The 16,755-nt window shown below is 36.6% G+C and overlaps 1 protein-coding gene across 20 annotated transcripts in view; it reads right to left on the reverse strand.

Moving 5' to 3' along the window:
- Positions 1-16,755, reverse strand: part of LOC105466141 (catenin alpha 3) — a 1,883,635-nt gene that overhangs the window by 233,895 nt on the left and 1,632,985 nt on the right. The gene's annotated exons all lie outside the window — the stretch shown is intronic.

A 16,755-nucleotide genomic window follows, 5' to 3' on the forward strand; every position in this document is an offset into this window, starting at 1 on the left:
CACTTCCCCAATCAATACGTTTGTGATTTCCTATGCCTGTCTTTACTTTAATCTCTTAATCCCGTCATCTTCGTAAGCTGAGGATGAATGCCACCTCAGCACCCTGTGATGATTGAGTTAACTGCACAGATTGTTTGTAGAGCATGTGTATTTGAACAATATGAAATCTGGACACCTTAAGAACAGGATAACAGCAATTTTCAGGGAACAAGGGAGATAACCTTAAAGTCTGGCTGCCTGTGGGCTGGGCAGAACAGAGCCATATTTCTCTTCTTTCAAAAGCAAATAGGAGAAATATCGCATTCTTTTTCTCAGCAAGGAACATCCCTGAGAAAGAAAATGCGTTCCTAAGGGGAGGCCTCTGAAATGGCCGCTTTGGAAACATCTGTCTTTTACGGTTGCAGATAAGGGGTGAAATAAACCCTGGTCTACTGTAGTGCTCCTGTAGCACTCCTATTAGGCAAGGAAATTCTTGCCTAATAAATTTTGGTCAGACCAGTTGTCTGCTCTCAACAACTGTCTCCTGATAAGACGTTATCAATGACAATGCATGCCCGAAACTTCATTAGCAATTTTAATCTCACCCTTGTCCTGTGATCTTGCCCTGCCTCCATTTGCCTTGTGATATTTTATTACCTTGTGAAGCACGTGATCTCTGTGATCCACACCCTATTTATACACTCCCTCCTCTTTTGAAAATCACTAATAAAAACTTGCTGGTTTTGCAGCTTGGGGGGCATCATGGAACCTGCCCACATGTGATGTCTCCCCTGGACGCCCAGCTTTAAAACTTCTTTTGTACTCTTTCCCTTTATTTCTCATACCAGCCGACACTTAGGGAAATGGAAAAGAACCTACATGAAATATCGGAGGCTGGTTTCCCCCAACACGTATCACCTATACTTTTTGTATAAAAAGTAGCTTTCTATATTATGTATATACACTGTTCTCTCCCTTGCTTTCTTTAATAATATTTCCTTATGAATGACTCATCAGTATATAGACACCTTCATTCATAAAGGAGAACCTACAAACTACTATTATTTATTACTAGTTACCAGGAATCTAAAGAATAGTCTTTTAGCCATCCTTTGAAGTATATCCATATGCTGTTCAAGACACTAAAACCTGTAAGGGCTACTCCACAGCTCTAGCACATGGCTTTCCTTTCCAAGGTCCTTCTCCACACAAAGACAAAGGGGAATGTACATTAGCACCATATCACATACAGGTAAACTAAAGTGAAATAGAGAAAGCCTACAGATATGGAAGTAGCAGAGAGGCCCATGAAGCTGTCCTTATGCCACAGAGAGGTTTGCTTTGGCCCAGTGGGCATAGCTGCTTTGAATGTATCATTGAAAGTACTCCAGGAAAGAGTTCCTGGCACCCAAATATCTCTATATATCATTCACACAGAAAGTGGGGAAGGGCTTCTCTACTCTAAATGACTATGTAAAAATAGGTCCTTCTTGGTGAAGAATATGGTCTTGTAGAAAGAGGTAACTGCTGGTTCTTAATGCCTAATAATAGTAGGTTTTTTCATTGCACTAACTTGGACCTGCTGAGCCAGCTTATTGCAAAGCAAATAAGAGGGAAGGGAATGAGCCTCCAGGGTCATCTGGGTTTGTTTCTCTTCATGAAGTGTTCTTTTTTTTTTTTTTTCATAAGCATTGCTGCTTATTTATAGATACATACAGAGATGCAGAACCAAAATAAGACATGAATACTGGTTATCAGCTGCACTCATGCACTAAATGGCTTTCTTTTTTTCCTTTTGACATGGAGTCTCATTCTGTCACCAGGCTGGAGTGCAGTGGCACAATCTCGGCTCACTGCAACTTCCACTTCCTCAGTTCAAGCAATTCTCCTGTCTCAGTCTTCCGAGTAGCTGGGACCATAGGCATGTGCCACCATGCCTGGCTAACGTTTGTATTTTCAGTAGAGACAAGGTTTCACCATGTTGGCCAGGATGGTCTTGATCTCTTGACCTTGTGATCCACCTGCCTTGGCCTTCCAAAGTGCTGGGATTACAGACATGAGCCACCGCACCCTGCCGAAGTGGCTTTCTTGTATCTCAGCCTTATACTATGAGATGAAAATTTGAGTCTTAGTAAAATTCAAAATACTGGCCCTTCCAGGTCATTTTCAAATGGCTGAAGCCAGTCAAACCAGGAGTAGCAACTGCCTCTACTGAATAAAATATAACAGTGTAAATCTGAAATAATAAAATGAACTAGAACTGCCTCAGTAGAATATGATCTGGTTTACATTGAGTAATAGGTACTTTATTTAACAAGAATTACTCCAAAGTTTCATCAAGCATTCATTAGACCTCTTCCACTCTCTGGACACCACTTAGGATCTAAAGGAATATGAGTTGGAGTGCAGCACAATGACAATTACAGATAATAGGATAAGACAAATGGAACTCTGCTAATAAACCATTTTTTTTCTTTGTTTTTTGAGCCAGGATTTCACTCTCATAACTCAGGCTACAATGCAGTGGCATGATCTCAACTCACTGCAACTTCTGCCTCCTGGGCTCAAGTTATCTTCCCACCTAGACCTCCTGAGTATCTGGGACTACAAGCCTGCACCACCACGCCCAGCTAATTTTTGTATTTTTTGTAGATACAGGGTTTCACCATGTTGCTCAGGCCAGTCTCGAACTCCTGAGCTTAAGCAATTTATACACCTCGGCTTCCCAAAGTATTGGGATTACAGGCATGGGTCACCACACCTGGCCATAATACTATTTTTTTTTAACCAATACATGGGAAAATATTAGTACTTAGGAGATCTGATAGAGGCAGAAGCAGTAAAGGGCAGTTTGTTGAAATAATATGAAAAGTTTTCCTGTAGAATATGCAAATTTTGACTGGTTAGAAAGTCAGAAAGAAATGCTTTTGTCCTGCGGATATAAACCTTCTAAATTGTTCTTGAAGGTTGAAATTTTTTGGATGCTGTTTGTGTTGTTTCATGTTTTAATTATTATTATATTTATATCTCTCCTGTTAAATCTTGGGTACAGGGAACAGTGTCATTACCAGAGAAGAATTTACAGGATTAACCTTAAATAGAAGAAAGCAGCTCTCATCTAAGTATTAAGAAATTGTCTCTGTAACAGTGAACTTATCGGTAGTATGATTCAGGGACAGTCATTCTATGAAATATAATTAAACGTCCAATATTCTTCTTTTTTTAAAAAAAGTTTCTATTAGATCTATAATTCATGTTGTTTGTAACAAAAGTTGCAACCATTAAAAAGAAAAAAGATAATATTTTACCACTTCTCCTTTCTCAGTCCGTGAAATATAATCAAAATGATATGAAACATAGTGTTCTCATTTTATCCAGGTGTTTTATGTATCTGTAGTATCATGTCTTTGTTTGTAGAGCAACAGATGACTCTCCCTCATTGTTTTTAAAAGCTACATAATACTCCATAGAATAACTGTACCATGGTATTTCAGACAGCCTTTTGAGGGACACTCAGGTTGCTTTCAGTTTTATTTTTTTTTGTCATTGTTGTGCCAATGCTCTTAACAGTAGAAAAATACCTTTCAATGTATATCTATATGTAGTGGCTGTTTTATATCTGTAATATATGTTTATAAAAGTACATAAATTATGTTTATATTAGTATGTATATTATGTTTAGTATAGTACGTATCGTATGTATGTATAGTATGTTATGTTTATATTAGTATGTATGTATGTATATTAATATGTTTATAAAAGTATGTAAGATGTGTTTATAAAAATTGAACTCTGGATTCAATTTATTTTGCATAGAGACTGCTAGTTTATTTATTTATCAAAATCTACATCACCATATACTTAGTCACACTAGATGCTATCACTCCCCCTCCATTTTTGTTCATCTGAAGGGTGATACAAGGCAACTCATTACTGTTTTATTTCCTATATACTTGATTGTAAATAGAATTGAAACTCATATCCTTATTGCTCAAATATTTTCCTTCCCTGTAATTTACTTTTCCATTTTTCTGATGAATCATTTGCTTTTCTTACTATTTTCAGGAGCTTGTCATATATTATGGGCATTAATGTCATGTCATTTACAATAAAAACATTTTTCTAGTCAATTTTTTGTTCTTTTACTCTGTTTATAGTATAGTATTGCCTATATTCTTAGTTATATTTTATGTAAACAAGTTCTGACTTATTTAAGAAAAATCTCACCACAAAAATGTTGCACAAATAGTATCTACTAGGTTTTTAAAATTTTACATACACACACACACACACACACACACACACACACATATGCTATGGTTTGAATGTGTTCCTTGAAAATTCATGTTGAAACCTATTCCCCATGGTGTTGGTATTAATAGGTGAGATGTTTGCAGAAGTGATTAGCCATGAGGGCTCTGCCCTCGAGGATGGGATTAGCTAGAGTGGTTGAAGTAATCCCCTTGGCTCATTCTGCCAGAACACAGCATTCCCTCTTTTCATTATGTGAGGATACAGCATTTCCCGCTTCCTCCATATGAGGAATACAGTGAGAAAGTGCCATCTCTGAAGCAGGGAGAGAGCCCTCATTTGACACCAGAGCTGCTGGCTCTTTGAACTTGCACTTCTCAGCCTTCAGGACTATGAGAAATAAATAAATAAATTATCCAGTCTTAAGTAATTTGTTTTAGCAGCAGGACCAGGTTTAGGCTAAGGCATTATGTGTGTATGTATTTATAAAATGTTGCACAAGGGGGCGGAGCAAGATGGCCAAATAGGAGCAGCTCCAGTCTCCAACTCCCAGCGCGAGCGACACAGAAGACCGGTGATTTCTGCATTTTCAACTGAGGTACTGGGTTCATCTCACTGGGGAGTGCCGGACGATCGGTGCTGGTCAGCTGCTGCAGCCCGACCAGCGAGAGCTGAAGCAGGGCGAGGCATTGCCTCACCTGGGAAGCGCAAGGGGGAAGGGAGTCCCTTTTCCTAGCCAGGGGAACTGAGACACACAACACCTGGAAAATCGGGTAACTCCCACCCCAATACTGCGCTTTAAGCAACAGGCACACCAGGAGATCATATCCCACCCCTGGCCGGGAGGGTCCCACACCCACGGAGACTCCCTCATTGCTAGCGCAGCAGTCTGTGATCTACCGGCAAGGCAGCAGCGAGGCTGGGGGAGGGGCGCCCGCCATTGCTGAGGCTTAAGTAGGTAAACAAAGCTGCTGGGAAGCTCGAACTGGGTGGAGCTCACGGCAGCTCAAGGAAACCTGCCTGTCTCTGTAGACTCCACCTCTGGGGACCGGGCACAGTAAACTAAACAAACGCAGCAGACACCTCTGCAGACGCAAAGAACTCTGTCTGACAGCTTTGAAGAGAGCAGTGGATCTCCCAGCACGGAGGTTGAGATCTGAGAAGGGACAGACTCCCTGCTCAAGTGGGTCCCTGACCCCTGAGTAGCCTAACTGGGAGACATCCCCCACTAGGGGCAGTCTGACACCCCACACCTCACAGGGAGGAGTACACCCCTGAGAGGAAGCTTCCAAAGCAAGAATCAGACAGGTACACTCGCTGTTCAGAAATATTCTATCTTCTGCAGCCTCTGCTGCTGATACCCAGGCAAACAGGGTCTGGAGTGGACCTCAAGCAATCTCCAACAGACCTACAGCTGAGGGTCCTGACTGTTAGAAGGAAAACTATCAAACAGGAAGGACACCTACACCAAAACCCCATCAGTACATCACCATCATCAAAGACCAGAGGCAGATAAAACCACAAAGATGGGGAAAAAGCAGGGCAGAAAAGCTGGAAATTCAAAAAATAAGAGCGCATCTCCCCCGGCAAAGGAGCGCAGCTCATCGCAAGCAACGGATCAAAGCTGGACGGAGAATGACTTTGACGAGATGAGAGAAGAAGGCTTCAGTCCATCAAATTTCTCAGAGCTAAAGGAGGAATTACGTACCCAGCGCAAAGAAACTAAAAATCTTGAAAAAAAAGTGGAAGAATTGATGGCTAGAGTAATTAATGCAGAGAAGGTCCTAAACGAAATGAAAGAGATGAAAACCATGACACGAGAAATATGTGACAAATGCACAAGCTTCAGTAACCGACTCGATCAACTGGAAGAAAGAGTATCAGCGATGGAGGATCAAATGAATGAAATGAAGCGAGAAGAGAAACCAAAAGAAAACAGAAGAAAAAGAAATGAACAAAGCCTGCAAGAAGTATGGGATTATGTAAAAAGACCAAATCTACGTCTGATTGGGGTGCCTGAAAGTGAGGGGGAAAATGGAACCAAGTTGGAAAACACTCTTCAGGATATCATCCAGGAGAACTTCCCCAACCTAGTAGGGCAGGCCAACATTCAAATCCAGGAAATACAGAGAACGCCACAAAGATACTCCTTGAGAAGAGCAACTCCAAGACACATAATTGCCAGATTCACCAAAGTTGAAATGAAGGAAAAAATCTTAAGGGCAGCCAGAGAGAAAGGTCGGGTTACCCACAAAGGGAAGCCCATCAGACTAACAGCAGATCTCTCAGCAGAAACTCTCCAAGCCAGAAGAGAGTGGGGGCCAATATTCAACATTCTTAAAGAAAAGAATTTTAAACCCAGAATTTTATATCCAGCCAAACTAAGTTTCATAAGTGAAGGTGAAATAAAATCCTTTACAGATAAGCAAATGCTTAGAGATTTTGTCACCACTAGGCCTGCCTTACAAGAGACCCTGAAGGAAGCACTAAACATGGAAAGGAACAACCGGTACCAGCCATTGCAAAAACATGCCAAAATGTAAAGACCATCGAGGCTAGGAAGAAACTGCATCAACTAACGAGCAAAATAACCAGTTAATATCATAATGGCAGGATCAAGTTCACACATAACAATCTTAACCTTAAATGTAAATGGACTAAATGCTCCAATTAAAAGACACAGACTGGCAAACTGGATCAAGAGTCAAGACCCATCAGTCTGCTGTATTCAGGAGACCCATCTCACACGCAGAGACATACATAGGCTCAAAATAAAGGGATGGAGGAAGATTTACCAAGCAAATGGAGAACAAAAAAAAGCAGGGGTTGCAATACTAGTCTCTGATAAAACAGACTTTCAACCATCAAAGATCAAAAGAGACAAAGAAGGCCATTACATAATGGTAAAGGGATCAATTCAACAGGAAGAGCTAACTATCCTAAATATATATGCACCCAATACAGGAGCACCCAGATTCATAAAGCAAGTCCTTAGAGACTTACAAAGAGACTTAGACTCCCATACAATAATAATGGGAGACTTCAACACTCCACTGTCAACATTAGACAGATCAACAAGACAGAAAGTTAACAAGGATATCCAGGAATTGAACTCATCTCTGCAGCAAGCAGACCTAATAGACATCTATAGAACTCTCCACCCCAAATCAACAGAATATACATTCTTCTCAGCACCACATCATACTTACTCCAAAATTGACCACGTAATTGGAAGTAAAGCACTCCTCAGCAAATGTACAAGAACAGAAATTATAACAAACTGTCTCTCAGACCACAGTGCAATCAAACTAGAACTCAGGACTAAGAAACTCAATCAAAACCGCTCAACTACATGGAAACTGAACAACCTGCTCCTGAATGACTACTGGGTACATAACGAAATGAAGGCAGAAATAAAGATGTTCTTTGAAACCAATGAGAACAAAGATACAACATACCAGAATCTCTGGGACACATTTAAAGCAGTGTGTAGAGGGAAATTTATAGCACTAAATGCCCACAAGAGAAAGCAGGAAAGATCTAAAATTGACACTCTAACATCGCAATTAAAAGAACTAGAGAAGCAAGAGCAAACACATTCGAAAGCTAGCAGAAGGCAAGAAATAACTAAGATCAGAGCAGAACTGAAGGAGATAGAGACACAAAAAACCCTCCAAAAAATCAATGAATCCAGGAGTTGGTTTTTTGAAAAGATCAACAAAATTGACAGACCACTAGCCAGACTAATAAAGAAGAAAAGAGAGAAGAATCAAATCGACGCAATTAAAAATGATAAAGGGGATATCACCACCGACCCCACAGAAATACAAACTACCATCAGAGAATACTATAAACACCTCTATGCAAATAAACTGGAAAATCTAGAAGAAATGGATAATTTTCTGGACACTTACACTCTTCCAAGACTAAACCAGGAAGAAGTTGAATCCCTGAATAGACCAATAGCAGGCTCTGAAATTGAGGCAACAATTAATAGTCTACCAACCAAAAAAAGTCCAGGACCAGATGGATTCACAGCTGAATTCTACCAGAGGTACAAGGAGGAGTTGGTACCATTCCTTCTGAAACTATTCCAATCAATAGAAAAAGAGGGAATCCTCCCTAACTCATTTTATGAGGCCAACATCATCCTGATACCAAAGCCTGGCAGAGACACAACAAAAAAAGAGAATTTTAGACCAATATCCCTGATGAACATCGATGCAAAAATCCTCAATAAAATACTGGCAAACCGGATTCAGCAACACATCAAAAAGCTTATCCACCATGATCAAGTGGGCTTCATCCCTGGGATGCAAGGCTGGTTCAACATTCGCAAATCAATAAACATAATCCAGCATATAAACAGAACCAAAGACAAGAACCACATGATTATCTCAATAGATGCAGAAAAGGCTTTTGACAAAATTCAACAGCCCTTCATGCTAAAAACGCTCAATAAATTCGGTATTGATGGAACGTACCTCAAAATAATAAGAGCTATTTATGAGAAACCCACAGCCAATATCATACTGAATGGGCAAAAACTGGAAAAATTCCCTTTGAAAACTGGCACAAGACAGGGATGCCCTCTCTCACCACTCCTATTCAACATAGTGTTGGAAGTTCTGGCTAGGGCAATCAGGCAAGAGAAAGAAATCAAGGGTATTCAGTTAGGAAAAGAAGAAGTCAAATTGTCCCTGTTTGCAGATGACATGATTGTATATTTAGAAAACCCCATCATCTCAGCCCAAAATCTCCTTAAGCTGATAAGCAACTTCAGCAAAGTCTCAGGATACAAAATTAATGTGCAAAAATCACAAGCATTCTTATACACCAGTAACAGACAAACAGAGAGCCAAATCAGGAATGAACTTCCATTCACAATTGCTTCAAAGAGAATCAAATACCTAGGAATCCAACTGACAAGGGATGTAAAGGACCTCTTCAAGGAGAACTACAAACCACTGCTCAGTGAAATCAAAGAGGACACAAACAAATGGAAGAACATACCATGCTCATGGATAGGAAGAATCAATATCGTGAAAATGGCCATACTGCCCAAAGTAATTTATAGATTCAACGCCATCCCCATCAAGCTACCAATGAGTTTCTTCACAGAATTGGAAAAAACTGCTTTAAAGTTCATATGGAACCAAAAAAGAGCCCGTATCTCCAAGACAATACTAAGTCAAAAGAACAAAGCTGGAGGCATCACGCTACCTGACTTCAAACTATACTACAAGGCTACAGTAACCAAAACAGCATGGTACTGGTACCAAAACAGAGATATAGACCAATGGAACAGAACAGAGTCCTCAGAAATAATACCACACATCTACAGCCATTTGATCTTTGACAAACCTGAGAGAAACAAGAAATGGGGAAAGGATTCCCTATTTAATAAATGGTGCTGGGAAAATTGGCTAGCCATAAGTAGAAAGCTGAAACTGGATCCTTTCCTTACTCCTTATACGAAAATTAATTCAAGATGGATTAGAGACTTAAATGTTAGACCTAATACCATAAAAATCCTAGAGGAAAACCTAGGTAGTACCATTCAGGACATAGGCATGGGCAAAGACTTCATGTCTAAAACACCAAAAGCAACGGCAGCAAAAGCCAAAATTGACAAATGGGATCTCATTAAACTAAAGAGCTTCTGCACAGCAAAAGAAACTACCATCAGAGTAAACAGGCAACCTACAGAATGGGAGAAAATTTTTGCAATCTACTCATCTGACAAAGGGCTAATATCCAGAACCTACAAAGAACTCAAACAAATTTACAAGAAAAAAACAAACAACCCCATCAAAAAGTGGGCAAAGGATATGAACAGACATTTCTCAAAAGAAGACATTCATACAGCCAACAGACACATGAAAAAATGCTCATCATCACTGGCCATCAGAGAAATGCAAATCAAAACCACAATGAGATACCATCTCACACCAGTTAGAATGGCAATCATTCAAAAGTCAGGAAACAACAGGTGCTGGAGAGGATGTGGAGAAATAGGAACACTTTTACACTGTTGGTGGGATTGTAAACTAGTTCAACCATTATGGAAAACAGTATGGCGATTCCTCAAGGATCTACAACTAGATGTACCATATGACCCAGCCATCCCATTACTGGGTATATACCCAAAGGATTATAAATTATGCTGCTATAAAGACACATGCACACGTATGTTTATTGCGGCACTATTCACAATAGCAAAGACTTGGAATCAACCCAAATGTCCATCAGTGACAGATTGGATTAAGAAAATGTGGCACATATACACCATGGAATACTATGCAGCCATAAAAAAGGATGAGTTTGAGTCCTTTGTAGGGACTTGGATGCAGCTGGAATCCATCATTCTTAGCAAACTATCACAAGAACAGAAAACCAAACACCGCATGTTCTCACTCATAGGTGGGAACTGAACAATGAGATCACTCGGACTCAGGAAGGGGAACATCACACACCGGGGCCTATCATGGGGAGGGGGGAGGGGGGAGGGATTGCACTGGGAGTTATACCTGATGTAAATGACGAGTTGATGGGTGCAGCACAGCAACATGGTACAAGTATACATATGTAACAAACCTGCACGTTATGCACATGTACCCTCCAACTTAAAGTATAATAATAATAAATAAAAAAATAAAAAAAAAAAAAAAAAAAAATGTTGCACAAACAGTAACTACTAGCTTTTAAAACTCTCTCTCTCTCTCTCTCTCTCTCTCTATGCTATGTATATATGTATACTGACAGCTACTTATCACTTTCAATAATAATTTTAAAATAGATTACAAATCTAAATGTACAATTATATATGTTAATTTTGACCTTATATGTAATGAATATGCTTTATATTTTGATATTTATGTATATAATTTAACTATACATTTATAATTAACTGTAATTTAACTATATAGTTAACTATACTTGTTATAGTTTATAGTTCAATTACAGTTAGCTATATAGTAAAATTATGTGCACATATATCTAAATATGATAAATGCATATATATCTAAAGCATATATATAAAGCTAAATATAGTTAACTATACAGTTAATTATAACTAGTTATAATATATAATATACAAATATATATAACTCTATATTTATAGTTAACTGTATAGTTAGCCATATTGTTAAAGTATATATATGCATAAATATATTTAAATATAAGGAGTGTTCATTATACATAAGATTAAAGTCAACATATATAATTGTACATTTAGATTATTAATTTCTTTAAAAATTATTATTGAATATGGTAAATGGGTATCAGTTTTTTGTTTTCCATGTAAATATCCAATTAAGCCAGCCATATCTGTTAACTAATAACTTTATTAGTTAAATGGGTAGTGAATTCAATCAAATCATTTTGTGGAATTCACTATATAATTATATTTTTCTTCTTTTATTGTTTTTATCAATTATACTGTTAGTTCTTCTAATGTATGAACATCCTTACGCTTTTAAAATAAAGTATTTCTGATCACAAAAAATATTCTTATTGCACTGTAAAATTTGATATACTTTTACTTTATTTAGAATGGTAGCATTCTTAATCATAAGTAAAATTAGTTTGTAGTTTACATTCTTATGTATCTTTTTCAGATTATTAAAATTATAGTTCTTTATAAATTAAATTAAGCTGCGTGTCATCCATTCTTATAGTCTTTCACTTTAATAACAATGGAATAACCTATCTCATTACTATAGTAAAGAAAATTAAACCATAAAAATATCAGGCCCTTGTATTTATTTGTAAAGGTAAATATTCTTCAATATGTTTTTCCAAACTTCAATAAAACTTTTTCTTTTCCTTCTTCATGGCTTCTAAATGTCCTTGAGCTAACAATGGAATTAGATTATTATTTCATAATCTTTCTAATCCACAATGAACTTATTTTGGTTTTCCTTTGTTTTCCATAACGGTTGATATGGTTTGGCTGTGTCCCCACCCAAATCTCATCTTGAATTGAAACTCACACAATTCCCACACGTCATGGAAGGAGCCCTGTGGGAGGTGATTGAATTATGGGGGTGCATATTTCCTGGTCTGTTATCATGATAGTGAATGAGTCTCATGAGATCTGATGGTTTTAAAAATGAGGGTTTTTCTGAGCAAGCTCTCTTTGCCTGGCACCATCCATGTAAAATATGACTTGCTCCTCCTTGCCTTCCACCGTGATTGTGAGGCCTCTCCAGGCATGTGAAACTGTAAGTCCCTTAAGCCTCTACTTTTGGAAATTGCCCGTCTCGGGTATGTCTTTATCAGCAGTGTGAAAGCAGACTAATACGATGGTGTTTGCCGAAATATATCTATCATGTTTTTTTAAAAAAAAGCTTAATTTTTTCTATTTTTTATTTTTAATTTTTATAGATAATATAATAGTCATACATATTTATGGGTTACATATGATATTTTGATACCAGCATACAATGTGTAATGATCAAATCAAGGTAACTAAGACATCCATTATCTCAAACATTTATCATTTCCTCATGTTGGGATCATTGTAAATATCTTCTATTTTGAAATACACAATAGATTATTATTAACTATAGTTACCCTATAATGCTATTGAACACTACTTATTCCTCAGGTAAAACTATTTATCATTCCATTTATTTTTATTAGCAGTTTTTCTAGTTCATTATGATCACATATTTTTGTTTTAAACCTAATTTCTTAAGGTAAAAACTTATCTTTTAATACTTTTACTGAGGCATAATATTATGCTATACAGTGTAGCATAAGTGTACAATACAATTATTTTTAATAAGGGCTGAGACTGTATTTCTTGAGTTGTTTCCCTTCAGTGGCTTCATTTACATATTAGTGGCCTAATTTATATATTTGCATTTCTCTTCTGAAGTATAAATTGCATTTAATAAACTTTTAAAATACAACTATAAAATTGATTCATCAATTGAGCAAATATGTTTTATTCCTTCATAAGCTGTCAATAATTGTTTCAAGAGTTGGTAATATAATATGTATTCAACTGAGTGTCAGAAATAGACAAGAAAAGACTTAATTGTAATTCAGAATGTCATGTAGTTAAATTGGTATTTAGATAAAGTACTATGGGGACAACTTATAAGGGATTGGTTACTTCTAGTTTGAAGGAAGTGTGAAGGGAGGGCTGAGATATATAAAGTTTTCATGAAGAAGCTCACATCTGACATAGCTTTCAGAGACTTTCTTAAAAGAGAAAAAGGAAAATGTTTAACTAAAAAATGATAATAGTATGTGCTAATATTAGGTGTTATAATGACACATGGAATATCCATAGAATTTTGAGGATAGTTACTTCTGACGTCCTTCAATTTGTTTTCTTATGTTTGGTAACATGAAATTTAAAAAGACCAAATTCAAAAGTTTCATAAAGGAATTTCTTCACTTACAAATCTTTGGATTTCTAGAATGTACTAAAGATAGAAGTATCTCCTGTCAATATCTGATAAAAAGAAATGTACTTGCCTCTGTTCTTCAGCCCCTGAAGGGAAACAAGAACGACAAGCTCATCCCTAAGGATGATACCATGCACCTTCCTATTAACTTTAAATGTCTTGACATATTAAAGTTTGAGTTAAGCTACACCAGAGTTAAAAGCACTAATCAATTCCTCAGTCACTTTCTATACATGCTTCAATTCTTTTTAAAATTCGGTTGAATCATAAGTTATAGCTTAATCATTGATTTAACTAGAAATGATAATCATCTGGGTCATATTAATATTGGAACACATAGATTGAATGCTATAGAAATAAAATTTATGTGACTACATTTCTGCCAGGGAACTCAAGGAGTCCTGTAAATCCTTATTTCAGATAATCCAAATAACCCAGAACATGAAAATCATATTGTATCTATGCTTATTCTTGTTTATATAACCATGACAAATTATTTTTATGTAATTGGCACAGAATCATTTCATTCCTGCTGTAAAAAGAAGGAAAAATAAGTACCATTCAAAAACATTCTACTAAACTTGACAGAAATATTAAGACAGCAGAAAATGTTTTTAAGATATTGAATTATGAATAAGCAGAATGCTAGAATAACCATGAAAGTTAAATATACATCCAACTTAAAAAGCACTTGGAAAAATACCAGAAAATAAAGATACAGACACTGATAATAGAGATATTAATTGTAAATGATAGACTATGATGGAAGTTGATAACTAATACAACTCATTAGCTAAATTATATTTCCAAAACAGGAAGCACAAATATACATAATGGGACAAAAAGTAAAATAATGAAAACTAAGAATGTTCTAATAACACAAAGTATAAAAATTCTCATGTATACTTCCATAATATGAAGAAAACTAACAACAGATGTATTCTGAATTCATTGTACCAGAATGTGTTATAGACATTAACCAAAGTCTAATAATAACTAAAAATGATTTTAAGATGAGAAAGGGTGTATAATTTTTAAACTAAGATTTTTGGTAATTTTCAAAATGCTGTATGAACTATGCCTATGATGATCCTCAAGAGCATTTTTGAAATAAAAAAGAAAGTATGACTTTTTTCTATTATCACCTCTTCCGGCAATGCTGTACACTACCATGAGTTTTGACTACATTTTCCTGCCTTTTAAAGTGCCCTACCAAAACTTTGTTATCCTTTCTCTTTACTGAGAGTAGTGCAATTCACTGAGCTCCAGGAATCTGTAAATAATTTTCAGTAAGTCATCGTCAGTTTGAATTTCAAGCCATTATTTGCTCGAATATTTTTTTGTTCCCAATTCCCACTCTCACCTGGGACTCTAATTAAATATATGTTAAAAGTTTTCATATTATCTCGTAGACAACTTGGGCTCTGTTGATATTTTTTTACTTTTTTTTCTCTTTTCTTCATATTGATCTATCTTAAAGTTTAGTAATTATTTCCTTTGTCATCTTCATTCTTCTATAAAGCCCATAACATATGTTTCTTTTTCAAATATGCACGTTTCAGTATGTTTCAGTTTTATAATTTGCATTCAGTTCTTTTAAAATATTTTCAATTTTTCTACTGAGATTTCCTATTTATTGATTAAGTTTATTTTATTAAGCATAGATATATTGGCTGATTTATAGTCTTTATCTAAATTTCAACATCTGGGTCATCTCAGCGTTGGACTCTGTTAATCGTTATTTTTTTCTTTGAATGTGAAGCTAGTCTGTATTGTATCCAAGTCATTAATTCTGCATTCTCTAATATTCCTCCAAAGAAAGTTACTATTTTTATATTAGAAGGCAATTAATTGGTTAGGCTCAAATTATATACTTTGTGTGCCTATGGTGGGAGACAGTCAAAATCTCAGTGTTGTTCTTTTAGCCTTAGCTGCAGATTGTTTTGAGTCTGCTGCAGACATGCTCAATTCACCTGTCAGCCTGAGAATTGGGCAATTCGGGGGCTCTTATCTTCCAGTCCCCCCAATTCGGGGGCTCTTATCTTCCAGATTTCTCTTTTCTGAGATGCCCCTCAACCTTACTTTCTAGCACCTGCAGTTATCCCAGGCTCATTCCTGGATGTCAAGAGGACAGATTCTCTACCATAATATTAGTTATTTGCAGTCCACTGCACCTGCAGCCTGTCCTTATACTAAAACAAAAAAATGAGAACGTATCCTATGCTAGTCTTGTCTTCTAAGTTTTGTATCATCTCAAAATCTGCCTGATATTTAATAATTTGTTTACACACACACACACACACACACACACATATATAATATAAATTACACATAAGTTTTTTTGTTTATAATTGTGATCTGTTGGTGGGCTGGACCATTTGAAGCTTACTTCCTTACTCTATCATACCAGAAGTGGAACTTTTAGTAATTAATCTGAAGGGCTGCAATCTCTATCTTCACTCATAAGGTCAGGGTTAAACCCATACCTTTAAACGCAGATCAAAATACTTAGCAAATAAAAAAATGGTAGTCACTATTGATGGTAGTAATTATTGTCCAAGACTTGTGTTTTTTGGAGATGTTTCTTATCCCCAAACATACCTAGCTTCAATTGGTTTATTTCTGGTAGTTAATCCTTGGTTCTACCCTTTTATTTATAATCCAGCAAATCCTCTTTGGACATATATTTGAAATTACTCCTGACTCTCAGGTCTCCTTATCAAGGATATTAGTCTACTCTAGACTTAAACAATCAGCTCTTTCAATATTGAGCAATTAGAGTAAAATATACCTAACACTCACCCTCTCCCATACTACAGCAGGTCTTTTGGAATCTTACTTATATAGCACATTCACAAAAGACAGCCTACAAATATATCTTCTGCTGCAAAGGATGTTTGTTTTAGTGGGTCCTAAAAATGTCTTGATATTTATTTTCAAGGGTGGATTTTTACATTAGCGGTGGCTCTTACTTGCAGACTACTGTCAATGGCAACATTTTCCCATTTGCCAGAAGCTACTCACAATGACAGTGGCTTCCACCAACAATTTTCGTCAGAGGCAAGTGATAGTATATCTCGTTTTTAGAAATTCCCTGTAGTAG

This window comes from Macaca nemestrina, chromosome 9, assembly GCF_043159975.1.
Source record: "Macaca nemestrina isolate mMacNem1 chromosome 9, mMacNem.hap1, whole genome shotgun sequence".
In the NCBI taxonomy this organism is placed as follows: domain Eukaryota; kingdom Metazoa; phylum Chordata; class Mammalia; order Primates; family Cercopithecidae; genus Macaca; species Macaca nemestrina.